This window comes from Triturus cristatus, chromosome 12 (genome assembly GCF_964204655.1).
Source record: "Triturus cristatus chromosome 12, aTriCri1.1, whole genome shotgun sequence".
Lineage (NCBI taxonomy): Eukaryota > Metazoa > Chordata > Amphibia > Caudata > Salamandridae > Triturus > Triturus cristatus.
Genome location: NC_140595.1, coordinates 659,743,689 through 659,769,699, shown reverse-complemented (window position 1 = coordinate 659,769,699; position 26,011 = coordinate 659,743,689). Strand labels below are relative to the sequence as shown.

The 26,011-nt window shown below is 41.0% G+C and overlaps 11 non-coding genes across 11 annotated transcripts; 8 read left to right on the top strand and 3 right to left on the bottom strand.

The window, feature by feature from the left end:
* The first annotated feature begins 1,154 nt into the window (after positions 1 to 1,154).
* Positions 1,155 to 1,249, top strand: TRNAI-UAU (transfer RNA isoleucine (anticodon UAU)). The gene is made up of 2 exons: positions 1,155 to 1,192; positions 1,214 to 1,249. It is a non-coding gene; the product is annotated as a tRNA-Ile (tRNA).
* A 1,821-nt stretch (positions 1,250 to 3,070) lies between these two features.
* TRNAS-GCU (transfer RNA serine (anticodon GCU)) lies at positions 3,071 to 3,152 on the bottom strand. The gene has a single exon. It is a non-coding gene; the product is annotated as a tRNA-Ser (tRNA).
* Positions 3,153 to 3,564: 412 nt separating this feature from the next.
* On the top strand, positions 3,565 to 3,659 carry TRNAI-UAU (transfer RNA isoleucine (anticodon UAU)). The gene is made up of 2 exons: positions 3,565 to 3,602; positions 3,624 to 3,659. It is a non-coding gene; the product is annotated as a tRNA-Ile (tRNA).
* A 2,314-nt stretch (positions 3,660 to 5,973) lies between these two features.
* TRNAI-UAU (transfer RNA isoleucine (anticodon UAU)) lies at positions 5,974 to 6,068 on the top strand. The gene is made up of 2 exons: positions 5,974 to 6,011; positions 6,033 to 6,068. It is a non-coding gene; the product is annotated as a tRNA-Ile (tRNA).
* Positions 6,069 to 7,902: 1,834 nt separating this feature from the next.
* TRNAS-GCU (transfer RNA serine (anticodon GCU)) lies at positions 7,903 to 7,984 on the bottom strand. Its single transcript has one exon. It is a non-coding gene; the product is annotated as a tRNA-Ser (tRNA).
* A 412-nt stretch (positions 7,985 to 8,396) lies between these two features.
* Positions 8,397 to 8,491, top strand: TRNAI-UAU (transfer RNA isoleucine (anticodon UAU)). The gene is made up of 2 exons: positions 8,397 to 8,434; positions 8,456 to 8,491. It is a non-coding gene; the product is annotated as a tRNA-Ile (tRNA).
* Positions 8,492 to 10,819: 2,328 nt separating this feature from the next.
* On the top strand, positions 10,820 to 10,914 carry TRNAI-UAU (transfer RNA isoleucine (anticodon UAU)). Its single transcript has 2 exons — positions 10,820 to 10,857; positions 10,879 to 10,914. It is a non-coding gene; the product is annotated as a tRNA-Ile (tRNA).
* Positions 10,915 to 15,664: 4,750 nt separating this feature from the next.
* TRNAI-UAU (transfer RNA isoleucine (anticodon UAU)) lies at positions 15,665 to 15,759 on the top strand. Its single transcript has 2 exons — positions 15,665 to 15,702; positions 15,724 to 15,759. It is a non-coding gene; the product is annotated as a tRNA-Ile (tRNA).
* Positions 15,760 to 20,018: 4,259 nt separating this feature from the next.
* TRNAS-GCU (transfer RNA serine (anticodon GCU)) lies at positions 20,019 to 20,100 on the bottom strand. Its single transcript has one exon. It is a non-coding gene; the product is annotated as a tRNA-Ser (tRNA).
* Positions 20,101 to 20,512: 412 nt separating this feature from the next.
* Positions 20,513 to 20,607, top strand: TRNAI-UAU (transfer RNA isoleucine (anticodon UAU)). The gene is made up of 2 exons: positions 20,513 to 20,550; positions 20,572 to 20,607. It is a non-coding gene; the product is annotated as a tRNA-Ile (tRNA).
* A 2,329-nt stretch (positions 20,608 to 22,936) lies between these two features.
* On the top strand, positions 22,937 to 23,031 carry TRNAI-UAU (transfer RNA isoleucine (anticodon UAU)). Its single transcript has 2 exons — positions 22,937 to 22,974; positions 22,996 to 23,031. It is a non-coding gene; the product is annotated as a tRNA-Ile (tRNA).
* Positions 23,032 to 26,011: the final 2,980 nt, after the last annotated feature.

The window sequence follows — 26,011 nt, the reverse complement described above, 5'->3', positions numbered from 1 at the left end:
GGCCCTGATGAGGCTTGAACTCATGACCCCTGGTTTACAAGACCAGTGCTCTGCCACTGAGCTATAAGGCCAGTCTGCACGCAGGATGTAAATTGCAACATGTATTCTTACTGAGGTATGAATATATCTATGATTTTGAGACTCTATATGGAAACGTAGTTGCATATGAATGTCCACGTGCGCGCACACATTGAAGACCATGCTTAAGGCACTTTTTTTGGAAGTATGAAAAACTACATTTTCATATGAGAAAATAAGAGTTTTCGCATTCAAGACCATACCGATAGCTCTAGTTAGTATGTCTGCAATCAGTGACATATAGAGAACCCACTTATTAGAAGTGATCTGTCTCTGTGGGGCAGACATATGTTAACAGTCATTCATTTGAGAATGCCTAAACTTTAGGAGTAAGAGCTGCTTTCTTATCAATCTATTTATCCAAACTGGTTAATAAGCCAGGAGTGAGTGAAAGGCAATCCTCTGGAAACTCCATGAAAGATCTAATTTCTATTACGCACAAAATACTTCACTTTATTTGACATATTTGTTAAAATGGAACAGTCAGATGATCCCATCTAGCGGATCCTGGCTCTGTCTTGAAAGAGAGTGTAATTATACTACAAGAAATGCTGGCCATCAAAAGAGACTCTGATGGCTTTCCGACGAAGGTGGGATTCGAACCCACGCGTGCAGAGGACAATGGATTAGCAGTCCATCGCCTTAACCACTCAGCCACCTCATCTGCCCTACAGCCCCATCTGAAACCTTGCTTCACAAAAGGTACTGAAGTGTCAATATACTGTACCTAAAAAAGAAAAAAACAGCTGAGGCAAGATCTCACATTCCACGTCTTCCCCCAATCAGGGACCTACATTTCATTTTTGGGAAATTCTTACTATGTGCTAATTACAAATATTCATAAGATTCCCCGAGACTTTGTCAGAACTGTCAAGATATAATTCTATGGGGTTTTGAATAGACAGAGCATATGTTATAGGACAATTATAGAATCTATTCCGTTTGGACTGTATTTTTAATAGTCATGATAACATGCTAGCATGTGAGTCGATCTTGCACAGTGAATGATGGAGCAGTGTCTGTCATCTACTTGGTCAGCTGTAGATGGCTCACCTGGGGAGATGTGAAAAGAGAGAGCTCCAGTGGTGCAATCGGTTAGCGCGCGGTACTTATACAGCAGTACTTGCACTGAGCCATGCCGAGGTTGTGAGTTCGAGCCTCACCTGGAGCAGCCGTGTTGTTTTTCATAAACCATTTCACAAAAAGTAAAGTTTAAACTCAGAGTATGGACGGCCCTTGCTAGAGAGTCTTTACTTCTTATAGGATCTACGTGTCCTACTCCTCTGGGTGCCAAATATCACATATCCTCCGCGATGCTCAGTTTAAACATTCCATGATGTGCCATCTTGCATTTCATGCAAACACCACATCAGTGCATTTAAAAATACATTTGTAGAATAATAAATATGATGAAAACAGTGTTCTCACATGATAACCATAAACTGAAGAGCTGCAAAAAATGCTGTATCAGCTACTTACAATAAAAGGTGACTCGAAAAAACTAGCAAAAGAAGAGCATCATCATATTAAAGGTTCTATTCACCATCTTGAGTTGCACCATAGCAGCTTATGGTGCTTTTCTGCTCAGAGTGTGCCTCCAATCCCACATTCATTTTTAATTTCTTTGCAGTTTAAAAAACAACAATTACTGCTCGAAGTTCACTTTTCAAAACCATTCAACCTATTAAATGTATTTCTCTAACCTATGAATGTGGTCCATGTTCACTTTTCCTCATCTTCATCTCGATACTCCTTTCCCAGAAACCAGGTTCACTTCTTCATTCAACCCACCCATCCAAAGTCACCAAATCTTTGAAGCAAGTCTGCCTATTCTCCCTTTCTCTCTATGTACAAGATACCTTGTATCATTTGAATGGACAGCAGGAGAGAAGGATATTTATGGTGAGTGGGGGTGGGGTTTTGAGGAGTAACCTCATTTGCCTAAGAGCCGGGGTATCTGGGAAAAAAAGTATTTTATGGGGGAAGACTTTCACATCTCCTTGGTGAAATTTGTAGGGCCTTATAACATCCTTTCTGTGGATGCAGATTCAGTCGGAACAGAGGTCCTAGTCCTTGCTCTGCCTTTCAAAGGAACTGTAAATATGCATGGCTTATTTGGCTTTGCCCGGCAGGGTGAGAATGGCGTTTGTCAGGCGTTCGTCAGGCGATCGGAAGGGGTGAGGCAATAATTTATAATTCAATGATCTTCATGATATTTTCTTGATAATATGAAAGCAGGAAAGGGAAGCTTGGCAATAAGCAATCCTAAAGCAAGGTGTGAGTCCAGGGAAGAATGACTTGAAAACAACATACAGAAAGACTCATGTAAAAAGGCCCTGATGAGGCTTGAACTCATGACCCCTGGTTTACAAGACCAGTGCTCTGCCACTGAGCTACAAGGCCAGTCTGCACGCAGGATGTAAATTGCAACATGTATTCTTACTGAGGTATGAATATATCTATGATTTTGAGACTCTGTATGGAAACGTAGTTGCATATGAATGTCCACGTGCGCGCACACATTGAAGACCATGCTTAAGGCACTTTTTTTGGAAGTATGAAAAACTACATTTTCATATGAGAAAATAAGAGTTTTCGCATTCAAGACCATACCGATAGCTCTAGTTAGTATGTCTGCAATCAGTGACATATAGAGAACCCACTTATTAGAAGTGATCTGTCTCTGTGGGGCAGACATATGTTAACAGTCATTCATTTGAGACGGCCTAAACTTTAGGAGTAAGAGCTGCTTTCTTATCAATCTATTTATCCAAACTGGTTAATAAGCCAGGAGTGAGTGAAAGGCAATCCTCTGGAAACTCCATGAAAGATCTAATTTCTATTACGCACAAAATACTTCACTTTATTTGACATATTTGTTAAAATGGAACAGTCAGATGATCCCATCTAGCGGATCCTGGCTCTGTCTTGAAAGAGAGTGTAATTATACTACAAGAAATGCTGGCCATCAAAAGAGACTCTGATGGCTTTCCGACGAAGGTGGGATTCGAACCCACGCGTGCAGAGCACAATGGATTAGCAGTCCATCGCCTTAACCACTCGGCCACCTCGTCTGCCCTACAGCCCCATCTGAAACCTTGCTTCACAAAAGGTACTGAAGTGTCAATATACTGTACCTAAAAAAGAAAAAAACAGCTGAGGCAAGATCTCACATTCCACGTCTTCCCCCAATCAGGGACCTACATTTCATTTTTGGGAAATTCTTACTATGTGCTAATTACAAATATTCATAAGATTCCCCTAGACTTTGTCAGAACTGTCAAGATATAATTCTATGGGGTTTTGAATAGACAGAGCATATGTTATAGGACAATTATAGAATCTATTCCGTTTGGACTGTATTTTTAATAGTCATGATAACATGCTAGCATGTGAGTCGATCTTGCACAGTGAATGATGGAGCAGTGTCTGTCATCTACTTGGTCAGCTGTAGATGGCTCACCTGGGGAGATGTGAAAAGAGAGAGCTCCAGTGGCGCAATCGGTTAGCGCGCGGTACTTATACAGCAGTACTTGCACTGAGCCATGCCGAGGTTGTGAGTTCGAGCCTCACCTGGAGCAGCCGTGTTGTTTTTCATAAACCATTTCACAAAAAGTAAAGTTTAAACTCAGAGTATGGACGGCCCTTGCTAGAGAGTCTTTACTTCTTATAGGATCTACGTGTCCTACTCCTCTGGGTGCCAAATATCACATATCCTCCGCGATGCTCAGTTTAAACATTCCATGATGTGCCATCTTGCATTTCATGCAAACACCACATCAGTGCATTTAAAAATACATTTGTAGAATAATAAATATGATGAAAACAGTGTTCTCACATGATAACCATAAACTGAAGAGCTGCAAAAAATGCTGTATCAGCTACTTACAATAAAAGGTGACTCGAAAAAACTAGCAAAAGAAGAGCATCATCATATTAAAGGTTCTATTCACCATCTTGAGTTGCACCATAGCAGCTTATGGTGCTTTTCTGCTCAGAGTGTGCCTCCAATCCCACATTCATTTTTAATTTCTTTGCAGTTTAAAAAACAACAATTACTGCTCGAAGTTCACTTTTCAAAACCATTCAACCTATTAAATGTATTTCTCTAACCTATGAATGTGGTCCATGTTCACTTTTCCTCATCTTCATCTCGATACTCCTTTCCCAGAAACCAGGTTCACTTCTTCATTCAACCCACCCATCCAAAGTCATCAAATCTTTGAAGCAAGTCTGCCTATTCTCCCTTTCTCTCTATGTACAAGATACCTTGTATCATTTGAATGGACAGCAGGAGAGAAGGATATTTATGGTGAGTGGGGGTGGGGTTTTGAGGAGTAACCTCATTTGCCTAAGAGCCGGGGTATCTGGGAAAAAAAGTATTTTATTGGGGAAGACTTTCACATCTCCTTGGTGAAATTTGTAGGGCCTTATAACATCCTTTCTGTGGATGCAGATTCAGTCGGAACAGAGGTCCTAGTCCTCGCTCTGCCTTTCAAAGGAACTGTAAATATGCATGGCTTATTTGCTTTGCCCGGCAGGGTGAGAATGACGTTTGTCAGGCGTTCGTCAGGCGATCGGAAGGGGTGAGGCAATCATTTATAATTCAATGATCTTCATGATATTTTCTTGATAATATGAAAGCAGGAAAGGGAAGCTTGGCAATAAGCAATCCTAAAGCAAGGTGTGACTCCAGGGAAGAATGACTTGAAAACAACATACAGAAAGACTCATGTAAAAAGGCCCTGATGAGGCTTGAACTCATGACCCCTGGTTTACAAGACCAGTGCTCTGCCACTGAGCTACAAGGCCAGTCTGCACGCAGGATGTAAATTGCAACATGTATTCTTACTGAGGTATGAATATATCTATGATTTTGAGACTCTATATGGAAACGTAGTTGCATATGAATGTCCACGTGCGCGCACACATTGAAGACCATGCTTAAGGCACTTTTTTTGGAAGTATGAAAAACTACATTTTCATATGAGAAAATAAGAGTTTTCGCATTCAAGACCATACCGATAGCTCTAGTTAGTATGTCTGCAATCAGTGACATATAGAGAACCCACTTATTAGAAGTGATCTGTCTCTGTGGGGCAGACATATGTTAACAGTCATTCATTTGAGAATGCCTAAACTTTAGGAGTAAGAGCTGCTTTCTTATCAATCTATTTATCCAAACTGGTTAATAAGCCAGGAGTGAGTGAAAGGCAATCCTCTGGAAACTCCATGAAAGATCTAATTTCTATTACGCACAAAATACTTCACTTTATTTGACATATTTGTTAAAATGGAACAGTCAGATGATCCCATCTAGCGGATCCTGGCTCTGTCTTGAAAGAGAGTGTAATTATACTACAAGAAATGCTGGCCATCAAAAGAGACTCTGATGGCTTTCCGACGAAGGTGGGATTCGAACCCACGCGTGCAGAGCACAATGGATTAGCAGTCCATCGCCTTAACCACTCAGCCACCTCGTCTGCCCTACAGCCCCATCTGAAACCTTGCTTCACAAAAGGTACTGAAGTGTCAATATACTGTACCTAAAAAAGAAAAAAAAAGCTGAGGCAAGATCTCACATTCCACGTCTTCCCCCAATCAGGGACCTACATTTCATTTTTGGGAAATTCTTACTATGTGCTAATTACAAATATTCATAAGATTCCCCGAGACTTTGTCAGAACTGTCAAGATATAATTCTATGGGGTTTTCAATAGACAGAGCATATGTTATAGGACAATTATAGAATCTATTCCGTTTGGACTGTATTTTTAATAGTCATGATAACATGCTAGCATGTGAGTCGATCTTGCACAGTGAATGATGGAGCAGTGTCTGTCATCTACTTGGTCAGCTGTAGATGGCTCACCTGGGGAGATGTGAAAAGAGAGAGCTCCAGTGGTGCAATCGGTTAGCGCGCGGTACTTATACAGCAGTACTTGCACTGAGCCATGCCGAGGTTGTGAGTTCGAGCCTCACCTGGAGCAGCCGTGTTGTTTTTCATAAACCATTTCACAAAAAGTAAAGTTTAAACTCAGAGTATGGACGGCCCTTGCTAGAGAGTCTTTACTTCTTATAGGATCTACGTGTCCTACTCCTCTGGGTGCCAAATATCACATATCCTCCGCGATGCTCAGTTTAAACATTCCAAATGTGCCATCTTGCATTTCATGCAAACACCACATCAGTGCATTTAAAAATACATTTGTAGAATAATAAATATGATGAAAACAGTGTTCTCACATGATAACCATAAACTGAAGAGCTGCAAAAAATGCTGTATCAGCTACTTACAATAAAAGGTGACTCGAAAAAACTAGCAAAAGAAGAGCATCATCATATTAAAGGTTCTATTCACCATCTTGAGTTGCACCATAGCAGCTTATGGTGCTTTTCTGCTCAGAGTGTGCCTCCAATCCCACATTCATTTTTAATTTCTTTGCAGTTTAAAAAACAACAATTACTGCTCGAAGTTCACTTTTCAAAACCATTCAACCTATTAAATGTATTTCTCTAACCTATGAATGTGGTCCATGTTCACTTTTCCTCATCTTCATCTCGATACTCCTTTCCCAGAAACCAGGTTCACTTCTTCATTCAACCCACCCATCCAAAGTCACCAAATCTTTGAAGCAAGTCTGCCTATTCTCCCTTTCTCTCTATGTACAAGATACCTTGTATCATTTGAATGGACAGCAGGAGAGAAGGATATTTATGGTGAGTGGGGGTGGGGTTTTGAGGAGTAACCTCATTTGCCTAAGAGCCGGGGTATCTGGGAAAAAAAGTATTTTATGGGGGAAGACTTTCACATCTCCTTGGTGAAATTTGTAGGGCCTTATAACATCCTTTCTGTGGATGCAGATTCAGTCGGAACAGAGGTCCTAGTCCTCGCTCTGCCTTTCAAAGGAACTGTAAATATGCATGGCTTATTTGGCTTTGCCCGGCAGGGCTTGCCCGCCAGGGTGAGAATGGCGTTTGTCAGGCGTTCGTCAGGCGATCGGAAGGGGTGAGGCAATAATTTATAATTCAATGATCTTCATGATATTTTCTTGATAATATGAAAGCAGGAAAGGGAAGCTTGGCAATAAGCAATCCTAAAGCAAGGTGTGACTCCAGGGAAGAATGACTTGAAAACAACATACAGAAAGACTCATGTAAAAAGGCCCTGATGAGGCTTGAACTCATGACCCCTGGATTACAAGACCAGTGCTCTGCCACTGAGCTACAAGGCCAGTCTGCAAGCAGGATGTAAATTGCAACATGTATTCTTACTGAGGTATGAATATATCTATGATTTTGAGACTCTGTATGGAAACGTAGTTGCATATGAATGTCCACGTGCGCGCACACATTGAAGACCATGCTTAAGGCACTTTTTTTGGAAGTATGAAAAACTACATTTTCATATGAGAAAATAAGAGTTTTCGCATTCAAGACCATACCGATAGCTCTAGTTAGTATGTCTGCAATCAGTGACATATAGAGAACCCACTTATTAGAAGTGATCTGTCTCTGTGGGGCAGACATATGTTAACAGTCATTCATTTGAGAATGCCTAAACTTTAGGAGTAAGAGCTGCTTTCTTATCAATCTATTTATCCAAACTGGTTAATAAGCCAGGAGTGAGTGAAAGGCAATCCTCTGGAAACTCCATGAAAGATCTAATTTCTATTACGCACAAAATACTTCACTTTATTTGACATATTTGTTAAAATGGAACAGTCAGATGATCCCATCTAGCGGATCCTGGCTCTGTCTTGAAAGAGAGTGTAATTATACTACAAGAAATGCTGGCCATCAAAAGAGACTCTGATGGCTTTCCGACGAAGGTGGGATTCGAACCCACGCGTGCAGAGCACAATGGATTAGCAGTCCATCGCCTTAACCACTCGGCCACCTCGTCTGCCCTACAGCCCCATCTGAAACCTTGCTTCACAAAAGGTACTGAAGTGTCAATATACTGTACCTAAAAAAGAAAAAAACAGCTGAGGCAAGATCTCACATTCCACGTCTTCCCCCAATCAGGGACCTACATTTCATTTTTGGGAAATTCTTACTATGTGCTAATTACAAATATTCATAAGATTCCCCGAGACTTTGTCAGAACTGTCAAGATATAATTCTATGGGGTTTTGAATAGACAGAGCATATGTTATAGGACAATTATAGAATCTATTCCGTTTGGACTGTATTTTTAATAGTCATGATAACATGCTAGCATGTGAGTCGATCTTGCACAGTGAATGATGGAGCAGTGTCTGTCATCTACTTGGTCAGCTGTAGATGGCTCACCTGGGGAGATGTGAAAAGAGAGAGCTCCAGTGGTGCAATCGGTTAGCGCGCGGTACTTATACAGCAGTACTTGCACTGAGCCATGCCGAGGTTGTGAGTTCGAGCCTCACCTGGAGCAGCCGTGTTGTTTTTCATAAACCATTTCACAAAAAGTAAAGTTTAAACTCAGAGTATGGACGGCCCTTGCTAGAGAGTCTTTACTTCTTATAGGATCTACGTGTCCTACTCCTCTGGGTGCCAAATATCACATATCCTCCGCGATGCTCAGTTTAAACATTCCATGATGTGCCATCTTGCATTTCATGCAAACACCACATCAGTGCATTTAAAAATACATTTGTAGAATAATAAATATGATGAAAACAGTGTTCTCACATGATAACCATAAACTGAAGAGCTGCAAAAAATGCTGTATCAGCTACTTACAATAAAAGGTGACTCGAAAAAACTAGCAAAAGAAGAGCATCATCATATTAAAGGTTCTATTCACCATCTTGAGTTGCACCATAGCAGCTTATGGTGCTTTTCTGCTCAGAGTGTGCCTCCAATCCCACATTCATTTTTAATTTCTTTGCAGTTTAAAAAACAACAATTACTGCTCGAAGTTCACTTTTCAAAACCATTCAACCTATTAAATGTATTTCTCTAACCTATGAATGTGGTCCATGTTCACTTTTCCTCATCTTCATCTCGATACTCCTTTCCCAGAAACCAGGTTCACTTCTTCATTCAACCCACCCATCCAAAGTCACCAAATCTTTGAAGCAAGTCTGCCTATTCTCCCTTTCTCTCTATGTACAAGATACCTTGTATCATTTGAATGGACAGCAGGAGAGAAGGATATTTATGGTGAGTGGGGGTGGGGTTTTGAGGAGTAACCTCATTTGCCTAAGAGCCGGGGATACTGGGAAAAAAAGTATTTTATGGGGGAAGACTTTCACATCTCCTTGGTGAAATTTGTAGGGCCTTATAACATCCTTTCTGTGGATGCAGATTCAGTCGGAACAGAGGTCCTAGTCCTCGCTCTGCCTTTCAAAGGAACTGTAAATATGCATGGCTTATTTGGCTTTGCCCGGCAGGGCTTGCCCGGCAGGGTGAGAATTGCGTTTGTCAGGCGTTCGTCAGGCGATCGGAAGGGGTGAGGCAATAATTTATAATTCAATGATCTTCATGATATTTTCTTGATAATATGAAAGCAGGAAAGGGAAGCTTGGCAATAAGCAATCCTAAAGCAAGGTGTGACTCCAGGGAAGAATGACTTGAAAACAACATACAGAAAGACTCATGTAAAAAGGCCCTGATGAGGCTTGAACTCATGACCCCTGGTTTACAAGACCAGTGCTCTGCCACTGAGCTACAAGGCCAGTCTGCACGCAAGATGTAAATTGCAACATGTATTCTTACTGAGGTATGAATATATCTATGATTTTGAGACTCTGTATGGAAACGTAGTTGCATATGAATGTCCACGTGCGCGCACACATTGAAGACCATGCTTAAGGCACTTTTTTTGGAAGTATGAAAAACTACATTTTCATATGAGAAAATAAGAGTTTTCGCATTCAAGACCATACCGATAGCTCTAGTTAGTATGTCTGCAATCAGTGACATATAGAGAACCCACTTATTAGAAGTGATCTGTCTCTGTGGGGCAGACATATGTTAACAGTCATTCATTTGAGACGGCCTAAACTTTAGGAGTAAGAGCTGCTTTCTTATCAATCTATTTATCCAAACTGGTTAATAAGCCAGGAGTGAGTGAAAGGCAATCCTCTGGAAACTCCATGAAAGATCTAATTTCTATTACGCACAAAATACTTCACTTTATTTGACATATTTGTTAAAATGGAACAGTCAGATGATCCCATCTAGCGGATCCTGGCTCTGTCTTGAAAGAGAGTGTAATTATACTACAAGAAATGCTGGCCATCAAAAGAGACTCTGATGGCTTTCCGACGAAGGTGGGATTCAAACCCACGCGTGCAGAGCACAATGGATTAGCAGTCCTTCGCCTTAACCACTCGGCCACCTCGTCTGCCCTACAGCCCCATCTGAAACCTTGCTTCACAAAAGGTACTGAAGTGTCAATATACTGTACCAAAAAAGAAAAAAACAGCTGAGGCAAGATCTCACATTCCACGTCTTCCCCCAATCAGGGACCTACATTTCATTTTTGGTAAATTCTTACTATGTGCTAATTACAAATATTCATAAGATTCCCCTAGACTTTGTCAGAACTGTCAAGATATAATTCTATGGGGTTTTGAATTGACAGAGCATATGTTATAGGACAATTATAGAATCTATTCCGTTTGGACTGTATTTTTAATAGTCATGATAACATGCTAGCATGTGAGTCGATCTTGCACAGTGAATGATGGAGCAGTGTCTGTCATCTACTTGGTCAGCTGTAGATGGCTCACCTGGGGAGATGTGAAAAGAGAGAGCTCCAGTGGCGCAATCGGTTAACGCGCGGTACTTATACAGCAGTACTTGCACTGAGCCATGCCGAGGTTGTGAGTTCGAGCCTCACCTGGAGCAGCCGTGTTGTTTTTCATAAACCATTTCACAAAAAGTAAAGTTTAAACTCAGAGTATGGACGGCCCTTGCTATAGAGTCTTTACTTCTTATAGGATCTACGTGTCCTACTCCTCTGGGTGCCAAATATCACATATCCTCCGCGATGCTCAGTTTAAACATTCCATGATGTGCCATCTTGCATTTCATGCAAACACCACATCAGTGCATTTAAAAATACATTTGTAGAATAATAAATATGATGAAAACAGTGTTCTCACATGATAACCATAAACTGAAGAGCTGCAAAAAATGCTGTATCAGCTACTTACAATAAAAGGTGACTCGAAAAAACTAGCAAAAGAAGAGCATCATCATATTAAAGGTTCTATTCACCATCTTGAGTTGCACCATAGCAGCTTATGGTGCTTTTCTGCTCAGAGTGTGCCTCCAATCCCACATTCATTTTTAATTTCTTTGCAGTTTAAAAAACAACAATTACTGCTCGAAGTTCACTTTTCAAAACCATTCAACCTATTAAATGTATTTCTCTAACCTATGAATGTGGTCCATGTTCACTTTTCCTCATCTTCATCTCGATACTCCTTTCCCAGAAACCAGGTTCACTTCTTCATTCAACCCACCCATCCAAAGTCACCAAATCTTTGAAGCAAATCTGACTATTCTCCCTTTCTCTCTATGTACAAGATACCTTGTATCATTTGAATGGACAGCAGGAGAGAAGGATATTTATGGTGAGTGGGGGTGGGGTTTTGAGGAGTAACCTCATTTGCCTAAGAGCCGGGGTATCTGGGAAAAAAAGTATTTTATGGGGGAAGACTTTCACATCTCCTTGGTGAAATTTGTAGGGCCTTATAACATCCTTTCTGTGGATGCAGATTCAGTCGGAACAGAGGTCCTAGTCCTCGCTCTGCCTTTCAAAGGAACTGTAAATATGCATGGCTTATTTGGCTTTGCCCGGCAGGGCTTGCCCGGCAGGGTGAGAATGGCGTTTGTCAGGCGTTCGTCAGGCGATCGGAAGGGGTGAGGCAATAATTTATAATTCAATGATCTTCATGATATTTTCTTGATAATATGAAAGCAGGAAAGGGAAGCTTGGCAATAAGCAATCCTAAAGCAAGGTGTGACTCCAGGGAAGAATGACTTGAAAACAACATACAGAAAGACTCATGTAAAAAGGCCCTGATGAGGCTTGAACTCATGACCCCTGGTTTACAAGACCAGTGCTCTGCCACTGAGCTACAAGGCCAGTCTGCACGCAGGATGTAAATTGCAACATGTATTCTTACTGAGGTATGAATATATCTATGATTTTGAGACTCTGTATGGAAACGTAGTTGCATATGAATGTCCACGTGCGCGCACACATTGAAGACCATGCTTAAGGCACTTTTTTTGGAAGTATGAAAAACTACATTTTCATATGAGAAAATAAGAGTTTTCGCATTCAAGACCATACCGATAGCTCTAGTTAGTATGTCTGCAATCAGTGACATATAGAGAACCCACTTATTAGAAGTGATCTGTCTCTGTGGGGCAGACATATGTTAACAGTCATTCATTTGAGACGGCCTAAACTTTAGGAGTAAGAGCTGCTTTCTTATCAATCTATTTATCCAAACTGGTTAATAAGCCAGGAGTGAGTGAAAGGCAATCCTCTGGAAACTCCATGAAAGATCTAATTTCTATTACGCACAAAATACTTCACTTTATTTGACATATTTGTTAAAATGGAACAGTCAGATGATCCCATCTAGCGGATCCTGGCTCTGTCTTGAAAGAGAGTGTAATTATACTACAAGAAATGCTGGCCATCAAAAGCGACTCTGATTGCTTTCCGACGAAGGTGGGATTCGAACCCACGCGTGCAGAGCACAAAGGATTAGCAGTCCATCGCCTTAACCACTCGGCCACCTCGTCTGCCCTACAGCCCCATCTGAAACCTGGCTTCACAAAAGGTACTGAAGTGTCAATATACTGTACCTAAAAAAGAAAAAAACAGCTGAGGCAAGATCTCACATTCCACGTCTTCCCCCAATCAGGGACCTACATTTCATTTTTGGGAAATTCTTACTATGTGCTAATTACAAATATTCATAAGATTCCCCTAGACTTTGTCAGAACTGTCAAGATATAATTCTATGGGGTTTTGAATAGACAGAGCATATGTTATAGGACAATTATAGAATCTATTCCGTTTGGACTGTATTTTTAATAGTCATGATAACATGCTAGCATGTGAGTCGATCTTGCACAGTGAATGATGGAGCAGTGTCTGTCATCTACTTGGTCAGCTGTAGATGGCTCACCTGGGGAGATGTGAAAAAAGAGAACTCCAGTGGCGCAATCGGTTAGCGCGCGGTACTTATACAGCAGTACTTGCACTGAGCCATGCCGAGGTTGTGAGTTCGAGCCTCACCTGTAGCAGCTGTGTTGATTTTCATAAACCATTTCACAAAAAGTAAAGTTTAAACTCAGAGTATGGACGGCCCTTGCTAGAGAGTCTTTACTTCTTATAGGATCTACGTGTCCTACTCCTCTGGGTGCCAAATACCACATATCCTCCGCGATGCTCAGTTTAAACATTCCATGATGTGCCATCTTGCATTTCATGCAAACACCACATCAGTGCATTTAAAAATACATTTGTAGAATAATAAATATGATGAAAACAGTGTTCTCACATGATAACCATAAACTGAAGAGCTGCAAAAAATGCTGTATCAGCTACTTACAATAAAAGGTGACTCGAAAAAACTAGCAAAAGAAGAGCATCATCATATTAAAGGTTCTATTCACCATCTTGAGTTGCACCATAGCAGCTTATGGTGCTTTTCTGCTCAGAGTGTGCCTCCAATCCCACATTCATTTTTAATTTCTTTGCAGTTTAAAAAACAACAATTACTGCTCGAAGTTCACTTTTCAAAACCATTCAACCTATTAAATGTATTTCTCTAACCTATGAATGTGGTCCATGTTCACTTTTCCTCATCTTCATCTCGATACTCCTTTCCCAGAAACCAGGTTCACTTCTTCATTCAACCCACCCATCCAAAGTCACCAAATCTTTGAAGCAAGTCTGCCTATTCTCCCTTTCTCTCTATGTACAAGATACCTTGTATCATTTGAATGGACAGCAGGAGAGAAGGATATTTATGGTGAGTGGGGGTGGGGTTTTGAGGAGTAACCTCATTTGCCTAAGAGCCGGGGTATCTGGGAAAAAAAGTATTTTATGGGGGAAGACTTTCACATCTCCTTGGTGAAATTTGTAGGGCCTTATAACATCCTTTCTGTGGATGCAGATTCAGTCGGAACAGAGGTCCTAGTCCTCGCTCTGCCTTTCAAAGGAACTGTAAATATGCATGGCTTATTTGGCTTTGCCCGGCAGGGCTTGCCCGGCAGGGTGAGAATTGCGTTTGTCAGGCGTTCGTCAGGCGATCGGAAGGGGTGAGGCAATAATTTATAATTCAATGATCTTCATGATATTTTCTTGATAATATGAAAGCAGGAAAGGGAAGCTTGGCAATAAGCAATCCTAAAGCAAGGTGTGACTCCAGGGAAGAATGACTTGAAAACAACATACAGAAAGACTCATGTAAAAAGGCCCTGATGAGGCTTGAACTCATGACCCCTGGTTTACAAGACCAGTGCTCTGCCACTGAGCTACAAGGCCAGTCTGCACGCAAGATGTAAATTGCAACATGTATTCTTACTGAGGTATGAATATATCTATGATTTTGAGACTCTGTATGGAAACGTAGTTGCATATGAATGTCCACGTGCGCGCACACATTGAAGACCATGCTTAAGGCACTTTTTTTGGAAGTATGAAAAACTACATTTTCATATGAGAAAATAAGAGTTTTCGCATTCAAGACCATACCGATAGCTCTAGTTAGTATGTCTGCAATCAGTGACATATAGAGAACCCACTTATTAGAAGTGATCTGTCTCTGTGGGGCAGACATATGTTAACAGTCATTCATTTGAGACGGCCTAAACTTTAGGAGTAAGAGCTGCTTTCTTATCAATCTATTTATCCAAACTGGTTAATAAGCCAGGAGTGAGTGAAAGGCAATCCTCTGGAAACTCCATGAAAGATCTAATTTCTATTACGCACAAAATACTTCACTTTATTTGACATATTTGTTAAAATGGAACAGTCAGATGATCCCATCTAGCGGATCCTGGCTCTGTCTTGAAAGAGAGTGTAATTATACTACAAGAAATGCTGGCCATCAAAAGAGACTCTGATGGCTTTCCGACGAAGGTGGGATTCAAACCCACGCGTGCAGAGCACAATGGATTAGCAGTCCTTCGCCTTAACCACTCGGCCACCTCGTCTGCCCTACAGCCCCATCTGAAACCTTGCTTCACAAAAGGTACTGAAGTGTCAATATACTGTACCAAAAAAGAAAAAAACAGCTGAGGCAAGATCTCACATTCCACGTCTTCCCCCAATCAGGGACCTACATTTCATTTTTGGTAAATTCTTACTATGTGCTAATTACAAATATTCATAAGATTCCCCTAGACTTTGTCAGAACTGTCAAGATATAATTCTATGGGGTTTTGAATTGACAGAGCATATGTTATAGGACAATTATAGAATCTATTCCGTTTGGACTGTATTTTTAATAGTCATGATAACATGCTAGCATGTGAGTCGATCTTGCACAGTGAATGATGGAGCAGTGTCTGTCATCTACTTGGTCAGCTGTAGATGGCTCACCTGGGGAGATGTGAAAAGAGAGCTCCAGTGGCGCAATTGGTTAACGCGCGGTACTTATACAGCAGTACTTGCACTGAGCCATGCCGAGGTTGTGAGTTCGAGCCTCACCTGGAGCAGCCGTGTTGTTTTTCATAAACCATTTCACAAAAAGTAAAGTTTAAACTCAGAGTATGGACGGCCCTTGCTATAGAGTCTTTACTTCTTATAGGATCTACGTGTCCTACTCCTCTGGGTGCCAAATATCACATATCCTCCGCGATGCTCAGTTTAAACATTCCATGATGTGCCATCTTGCATTTCATGCAAACACCACATCAGTGCATTTAAAAATAAATTTGTAGAATAATAAATATGATGAAAACAGTGTTCTCACATGATAACCATAAACTGAAGAGCTGCAAAAAATGCTGTATCAGCTACTTACAATAAAAGGTGACTCGAAAAAACTAGCAAAAGAAGAGCATCATCATATTAAAGGTTCTATTCACCATCTTGAGTTGCACCATAGCAGCTTATGGTGCTTTTCTGCTCAGAGTGTGCCTCCAATCCCACATTCATTTTTAATTTCTTTGCAGTTTAAAAAACAACAATTACTGCTCGAAGTTCACTTTTCAAAACCATTCAACCTATTAAATGTATTTCTCTAACCTATGAATGTGGTCCATGTTCACTTTTCCTCATCTTCATCTCGATACTCCTTTCCCAGAAACCAGGTTCACTTCTTCATTCAACCCACCCATCCAAAGTCACCAAATCTTTGAAGCAAATCTGACTATTCTCCCTTTCTCTCTATGTACAAGATACCTTGTATCATTTGAATGGACAGCAGGAGAGAAGGATATTTATGGTGAGTGGGGGTGGGGTTTTGAGGAGTAACCTCATTTGCCTAAGAGCCGGGGTATCTGGGAAAAAAAGTATTTTATGGGGGAAGACTTTCACATCTCCTTGGTGAAATTTGTAGGGCCTTATAACATCCTTTCTGTGGATGCAGATTCAGTCGGAACAGAGGTCCTAGTCCTCGCTCTGCCTTTCAAAGGAACTGTAAATATGCATGGCTTATTTGGCTTTGCCCGGCAGGGCTTGCCCGGCAGGGTGAGAATGGCGTTTGTCAGGCGTTCGTCAGGCGATCGGAAGGGGTGAGGCAATAATTTATAATTCAATGATCTTCATGATATTTTCTTGATAATATGAAAGCAGGAAAGGGAAGCTTGGCAATAAGCAATCCTAAAGCAAGGTGTGACTCCAGGGAAGAATGACTTGAAAACAACATACAGAAAGACTCATGTAAAAAGGCCCTGATGAGGCTTGAACTCATGACCCCTGGTTTACAAGACCAGTGCTCTGCCACTGAGCTACAAGGCCAGTCTGCACGCAGGATGTAAATTGCAACATGTATTCTTACTGAGGTATGAATATATCTATGATTTTGAGACTCTGTATGGAAACGTAGTTGCATATGAATGTCCACGTGCGCGCACACATTGAAGACCATGCTTAAGGCACTTTTTTTGGAAGTATGAAAAACTACATTTTCATATGAGAAAATAAGAGTTTTCGCATTCAAGACCATACCGATAGCTCTAGTTAGTATGTCTGCAATCAGTGACATATAGAGAACCCACTTATTAGAAGTGATCTGTCTCTGTGGGGCAGACATATGTTAACAGTCATTCATTTGAGACGGCCTAAACTTTAGGAGTAAGAGCTGCTTTCTTATCAATCTATTTATCCAAACTGGTTAATAAGCCAGGAGTGAGTGAAAGGCAATCCTCTGGAAACTCCATGAAAGATCTAATTTCTATTACGCACAAAATACTTCACTTTATTTGACATATTTGTTAAAATGGAACAGTCAGATGATCCCATCTAGCGGATCCTGGCTCTGTCTTGAAAGAGAGTGTAATTATACTACAAGAAATGCTGGCCATCAAAAGCGACTCTGATTGCTTTCCGACGAAGGTGGGATTCGAACCCACGCGTGCAGAGCACAAAGGATTAGCAGTCCATCGCCTTAACCACTCGGCCACCTCGTCTGCCCTACAGCCCCATCTGAAACCTGGCTTCACAAAAGGTACTGAAGTGTCAATATACTGTACCTAAAAAAGAAAAAAACAGCTGAGGCAAGATCTCACATTCCACGTCTTCCCCCAATCAGGGACCTACATTTCATTTTTGGGAAATTCTTACTATGTGCTAATTACAAATATTCATAAGATTCCCCTAGACTTTGTCAGAACTGTCAAGATATAATTCTATGGGGTTTTGAATAGACAGAGCATATGTTATAGGACAATTATAGAATCTATTCCGTTTGGACTGTATTTTTAATAGTCATGATAACATGCTAGCATGTGAGTCGATCTTGCACAGTGAATGATGGAGCAGTGTCTGTCATCTACTTGGTCAGCTGTAGATGGCTCACCTGGGGAGATGTGAAAAAAGAGAACTCCAGTGGCGCAATCGGTTAGCGCGCGGTACTTATACAGCAGTACTTGCACTGAGCCATGCCGAGGTTGTGAGTTCGAGCCTCACCTGTAGCAGCTGTGTTGATTTTCATAAACCATTTCACAAAAAGTAAAGTTTAAACTCAGAGTATGGACGGCCCTTGCTAGAGAGTCTTTACTTCTTATAGGATCTACGTGTCCTACTCCTCTGGGTGCCAAATATCACATATCCTCCGCGATGCTCAGTTTAAACATTCCATGATGTGCCATCTTGCATTTCATGCAAACACCACATCAGTGCATTTAAAAATACATTTGTAGAATAATAAATATGATGAAAACAGTGTTCTCACATGATAACCATAAACTGAAGAGCTGCAAAAAATGCTGTATCAGCTACTTACAATAAAAGGTGACTCGAAAAAACTAGCAAAAGAAGAGCATCATCATATTAAAGGTTCTATTCACCATCTTGAGTTGCACCATAGCAGCTTATGGTGCTTTTCTGCTCAGAGTGTGCCTCCAATCCCACATTCATTTTTAATTTCTTTGCAGTTTAAAAAACAACAATTACTGCTCGAAGTTCACTTTTCAAAACCATTCAACCTATTAAATGTATTTCTCTAACCTATGAATGTGGTCCATGTTCACTTTTCCTCATCTTCATCTCGATACTCCTTTCCCAGAAACCAGGTTCACTTCTTCATTCAACCCACCCATCCAAAGTCACCAAATCTTTGAAGCAAGTCTGCCTATTCTCCCTTTCTCTCTATGTACAAGATACCTTGTATCATTTGAATGGACAGCAGGAGAGAAGGATATTTATGGTGAGTGGGGGTGGGGTTTTGAGGAGTAACCTCATTTGCCTAAGAGCCGGGGTACATGGGAAAAAAAGTATTTTATGGGGGAAGACTTTCACATCTCCTTGGTGAAATTTGTAGGGCCTTATAACATCCTTTCTGTGGATGCAGATTCAGTCGGAACAGAGGTCCTAGTCCTCGCTCTGCCTTTCAAAGGAACTGTAAATATGCATGGCTTATTTGGCTTTGCCCGGCAGGGCTTGCCCGGCAGGGTGAGAATGGCGTTTGTCAGGCGTTCGTCAGGCGATCGGAAGGGGTGAGGCAATAATTTATAATTCAATGATCTTCATGATATTTTCTTGATAATATGAAAGCAGGAAAGGGAAGCTTGGCAATAAGCAATCCTAAAGCAAGGTGTGACTCCAGGGAAGAATGACTTGAAAACAACATACAGAAAGACTCATGTAAAAAGGCCCTGATGAGGCTTGAACTCATGACCCCTGGTTTACAAGACCAGTGCTCTGCCACTGAGCTACAAGGCCAGTCTGCACGCAAGATGTAAATTGCAACATGTATTCTTACTGAGGTATGAATATATCTATGATTTTGAGACTCTGTATGGAAACGTAGTTGCATATGAATGTCCACGTGCGCGCACACATTGAAGACCATGCTTAAGGCACTTTTTTTGGAAGTATGAAAAACTACATTTTCATATGAGAAAATAAGAGTTTTCGCATTCAAGACCATACCGATAGCTCTAGTTAGTATGTCTGCAATCAGTGACATATAGAGAACCCACTTATTAGAAGTGATCTGTCTCTGTGGGGCAGACATATGTTAACAGTCATTCATTTGAGACGGCCTAAACTTTAGGAGTAAGAGCTGCTTTCTTATCAATCTATTTATCCAAACTGGTTAATAAGCCAGGAGTGAGTGAAAGGCAATCCTCTGGAAACTCCATGAAAGATCTAATTTCTATTACGCACAAAATACTTCACTTTATTTGACATATTTGTTAAAATGGAACAGTCAGATGATCCCATCTAGCGGATCCTGGCTCTGTCTTGAAAGAGAGTGTAATTATACTACAGGAAATGCTGGCCATCAAAAGAGACTCTGATGGCTTTCCGACGAAGGTGGGATTCGAACCCACGCGTGCAGAGCACAATGGATCAGCAGTCCATCGCCTTAACCACTCGGCCACCTCGTCTGCCCTACAGCCCCATCTGAAACCTTGCTTCACAAAAGGTACTGAAGTGTCAATATACTGTACCTAAAAAAGAAAAAAACAGCTGAGGCAAGATCTCACATTCCACGTCTTCCCCCAATCAGGGACCTACATTTCATTTTTGGGAAATTCTTACTATGTGCTAATTACAAATATTCATAAGATTCCCCGAGACTTTGTCAGAACTGTCAAGATATAATTCGATGGGGTTTTGAATAGACAGAGCATATGTTATAGGACAATTATAGAATCTATTCCGTTTGGACTGTATTTTTAATAGTCATGATAACATGCTAGCATGTGAGTCGATCTTGCACAGTGAATGATGGAGCAGTGTCTGTCATCTACTTGGTCAGCTGTAGATGGCTCACCTGGGGAGATGTGAAAAGAGAGAGCTCCAGTGGCGCAATCGGTTAGCGCGCGGTACTTATACAGCAGTACTTGCACTGAGCCATGCCGAGGTTGTGAGTTCGAGCCTCACCTGGAGCAGCTGTGTTGTTTTTCATAAACCATTTCACAAAAAGTAAAGTTTAAACTCAGAGTATGGACGGCCCTTGCTAGAGAGTCTTTACTTCTTATAGGATCTACGTGTCCTACTCCTCTGGGTGCCAAATATCACATATCCTCCGCGATGCTCAGTTTAAACATTCCATGATGTGCCATCTTGCATTTCATGCAAACACCACATCAGTGCATTTAAAAATACATTTGTAGAATAATAAATATGATGAAAACAGTGTTCTCACATGATAACCATAAACTGAAGAGCTGCAAAAAATGCTGTATCAGCTACTTACAATAAAAGGTGACTCGAAAAAACTAGCAAAAGAAGAGCATCATCATATTAAAGGTTCTATTCACCATCTTGAGTTGCACCATAGCAGCTTATGGTGCTTTTCTGCTCAGAGTGTGCCTCCAATCCCACATTCATTTTTAATTTCTTTGCAGTTTAAAAAACAACAATTACTGCTCGAAGTTCACTTTTCAAAACCATTCAACCTATTAAATGTATTTCTCTAACCTATGAATGTGGTCCATGTTCACTTTTCCTCATCTTCATCTCGATACTCCTTTCCCAGAAACCAGGTTCACTTCTTCATTCAACCCACCCATCCAAAGTCACCAAATCTTTGAAGCAAGTCTGCCTATTCTCCCTTTCTCTCTATGTACAAGATACCTTGTATCATTTGAATGGACAGCAGGAGAGAAGGATATTTACGGTGAGTGGGGGTGGGGTTTTGAGGAGTAACCTCATTTGCCTAAGAGCCGGGGTATCTGGGAAAAAAAGTATTTTATGGGGGAAGACTTTCACATCTCCTTGGTGAAATTTGTAGGGCCTTATAACATCCTTTCTGTGGATGCAGATTCAGTCGGAACAGAGGTCCTAGTCCTCGCTCTGCCTTTCAAAGGAACTGTAAATATGCATGGCTTATTTGGCTTTGCCCGGCAGGGCTTGCCCGCCAGGGTGAGAATGGCGTTTGTCAGGCGTTCGTCAGGCGATCGGAAGGGGTGAGGCAATAATTTATAATTCAATGATCTTCATGATATTTTCTTGATAATATGAAAGCAGGAAAGGGAAGCTTGGCAATAAGCAATCCTAAAGCAAGGTGTGACTCCAGGGAAGAATGACTTGAAAACAACATACAGAAAGACTCATGTAAAAAGGCCCTGATGAGGCTTGAACTCATGACCCCTGGTTTACAAGACCAGTGCTCTGCCACTGAGCTACAAGGCCAGTCTGCACGCAGGATGTAAATTGCAACATGTATTCTTACTGAGGTATGAATATATCTATGATTTTGAGACTCTGTATGGAAACGTAGTTGCATATGAATGTCCACGTGCGCGCACACATTGAAGACCATGCTTAAGGCACTTTTTTTGGAAGTATGAAAAACTACATTTTCATATGAGAAAATAAGAGTTTTCGCATTCAAGACCATACCGATAGCTCTAGTTAGTATGTCTGCAATCAGTGACATATAGAGAACCCACTTATTAGAAGTGATCTGTCTCTGTGGGGCAGACATATGTTAACAGTCATTCATTTGAGAATGCCTAAACTTTAGGAGTAAGAGCTGCTTTCTTATCAATCTATTTATCCAAACTGGTTAATAAGCCAGGAGTGAGTGAAAGGCAATCCTCTGGAAACTCCATGAAAGATCTAATTTCTATTACGCACAAAATACTTCACTTTATTTGACATATTTGTTAAAATGGAACAGTCAGATGATCCCATCTAGCGGATCCTGGCTCTGTCTTGAAAGAGAGTGTAATTATACTACAAGAAATGCTGGCCATCAAAAGCGACTCTGATTGCTTTCCGACGAAGGTGGGATTCGAACCCACGCGTGCAGAGCACAAAGGATTAGCAGTCCATCGCCTTAACCACTCGGCCACCTCGTCTGCCCTACAGCCCCATCTGAAACCTGGCTTCACAAAAGGTACTGAAGTGTCAATATACTGTACCTAAAAAAGAAAAAAACAGCTGAGGCAAGATCTCACATTCCACGTCTTCCCCCAATCAGGGACCTACATTTCATTTTTGGGAAATTCTTACTATGTGCTAATTACAAATATTCATAAGATTCCCCGAGACTTTGTCAGAACTGTCAAGATATAATTCGATGGGGTTTTGAATAGACAGAGCATATGTTATAGGACAATTATAGAATCTATTCCGTTTGGACTGTATTTTTAATAGTCATGATAACATGCTAGCATGTGAGTCGATCTTGCACAGTGAATGATGGAGCAGTGTCTGTCATCTACTTGGTCAGCTGTAGATGGCTCACCTGGGGAGATGTGAAAAGAGAGAGCTCCAGTGGCGCAATCGGTTAGCGCGCGGTACTTATACAGCAGTACTTGCACTGAGCCATGCCGAGGTTGTGAGTTCGAGCCTCACCTGGAGCAGCTGTGTTGTTTTTCATAAACCATTTCACAAAAAGTAAAGTTTAAACTCAGAGTATGGACGGCCCTTGCTAGAGAGTCTTTACTTCTTATAGGATCTACGTGTCCTACTCCTCTGGGTGCCAAATATCACATATCCTCCGCGATGCTCAGTTTAAACATTCCATGATGTGCCATCTTGCATTTCATGCAAACACCACATCAGTGCATTTAAAAATACATTTGTAGAATAATAAATATGATGAAAACAGTGTTCTCACATGATAACCATAAACTGAAGAGCTGCAAAAAATGCTGTATCAGCTACTTACAATAAAAGGTGACTCGAAAAAACTAGCAAAAGAAGAGCATCATCATATTAAAGGTTCTATTCACCATCTTGAGTTGCACCATAGCAGCTTATGGTGCTTTTCTGCTCAGAGTGTGCCTCCAATCCCACATTCATTTTTAATTTCTTTGCAGTTTAAAAAACAACAATTACTGCTCGAAGTTCACTTTTCAAAACCATTCAACCTATTAAATGTATTTCTCTAACCTATGAATGTGGTCCATGTTCACTTTTCCTCATCTTCATCTCGATACTCCTTTCCCAGAAACCAGGTTCACTTCTTCATTCAACCCACCCATCCAAAGTCACCAAATCTTTGAAGCAAGTCTGCCTATTCTCCCTTTCTCTCTATGTACAAGATACCTTGTATCATTTGAATGGACAGCAGGAGAGAAGGATATTTATGGTGAGTGGGGGTGGGGTTTTGAGGAGTAACCTCATTTGCCTAAGAGCCGGGGTATCTGGGAAAAAAAGTATTTTATGGGGGAAGACTTTCACATCTCCTTGGTGAAATTTGTAGGGCCTTATAACATCCTTTCTGTGGATGCAGATTCAGTCGGAACAGAGGTCCTAGTCCTCGCTCTGCCTTTCAAAGGAACTGTAAATATGCATGGCTTATTTGGCTTTGCCCGGCAGGGCTTGCCCGCCAGGGTGAGAATGGCGTTTGTCAGGCGTTCGTCAGGCGATCGGAAGGGGTGAGGCAATAATTTATAATTCAATGATCTTCATGATATTTTCTTGATAATATGAAAGCAGGAAAGGGAAGCTTGGCAATAAGCAATCCTAAAGCAAGGTGTGACTCCAGGGAAGAATGACTTGAAAACAACATACAGAAAGACTCATGTAAAAAGGCCCTGATGAGGCTTGAACTCATGACCCCTGGTTTACAAGACCAGTGCTCTGCCACTGAGCTACAAGGCCAGTCTGCACGCAGGATGTAAATTGCAACATGTATTCTTACTGAGGTATGAATATATCTATGATTTTGAGACTCTGTATGGAAACGTAGTTGCATATGAATGTCCACGTGCGCGCACACATTGAAGACCATGCTTAAGGCACTTTTTTTGGAAGTATGAAAAACTACATTTTCATATGAGAAAATAAGAGTTTTCGCATTCAAGACCATACCGATAGCTCTAGTTAGTATGTCTGCAATCAGTGACATATAGAGAACCCACTTATTAGAAGTGATCTGTCTCTGTGGGGCAGACATATGTTAACAGTCATTCATTTGAGAATGCCTAAACTTTAGGAGTAAGAGCTGCTTTCTTATCAATCTATTTATCCAAACTGGTTAATAAGCCAGGAGTGAGTGAAAGGCAATCCTCTGGAAACTCCATGAAAGATCTAATTTCTATTACGCACAAAATACTTCACTTTATTTGACATATTTGTTAAAATGGAACAGTCAGATGATCCCATCTAGCGGATCCTGGCTCTGTCTTGAAAGAGAGTGTAATTATACTACAAGAAATGCTGGCCATCAAAAGCGACTCTGATTGCTTTCCGACGAAGGTGGGATTCGAACCCACGCGTGCAGAGCACAAAGGATTAGCAGTCCATCGCCTTAACCACTCGGCCACCTCGTCTGCCCTACAGCCCCATCTGAAACCTGGCTTCACAAAAGGTACTGAAGTGTCAATATACTGTACCTAAAAAAGAAAAAAACAGCTGAGGCAAGATCTCACATTCCACGTCTTCCCCCAATCAGGGACCTACATTTCATTTTTGGGAAATTCTTACTATGTGCTAATTACAAATATTCATAAGATTCCCCTAGACTTTGTCAGAACTGTCAAGATATAATTCTATGGGGTTTTGAATAGACAGAGCATATGTTATAGGACAATTATAGAATCTATTCCGTTTGGACTGTATTTTTAATAGTCATGATAACATGCTAGCATGTGAGTCGATCTTGCACAGTGAATGATGGAGCAGTGTCTGTCATCTACTTGGTCAGCTGTAGATGGCTCACCTGGGGAGATGTGAAAAAAGAGAACTCCAGTGGCGCAATCGGTTAGCGCGCGGTACTTATACAGCAGTACTTGCACTGAGCCATGCCGAGGTTGTGAGTTCGAGCCTCACCTGTAGCAGCTGTGTTGATTTTCATAAACCATTTCACAAAAAGTAAAGTTTAAACTCAGAGTATGGACGGCCCTTGCTAGAGAGTCTTTACTTCTTATAGGATCTACGTGTCCTACTCCTCTGGGTGCCAAATATCACATATCCTCCGCGATGCTCAGTTTAAACATTCCATGATGTGCCATCTTGCATTTCATGCAAACACCACATCAGTGCATTTAAAAATACATTTGTAGAATAATAAATATGATGAAAACAGTGTTCTCACATGATAACCATAAACTGAAGAGCTGCAAAAAATGCTGTATCAGCTACTTACAATAAAAGGTGACTCGAAAAAACTAGCAAAAGAAGAGCATCATCATATTAAAGGTTCTATTCACCATCTTGAGTTGCACCATAGCAGCTTATGGTGCTTTTCTGCTCAGAGTGTGCCTCCAATCCCACATTCATTTTTAATTTCTTTGCAGTTTAAAAAACAACAATTACTGCTCGAAGTTCACTTTTCAAAACCATTCAACCTATTAAATGTATTTCTCTAACCTATGAATGTGGTCCATGTTCACT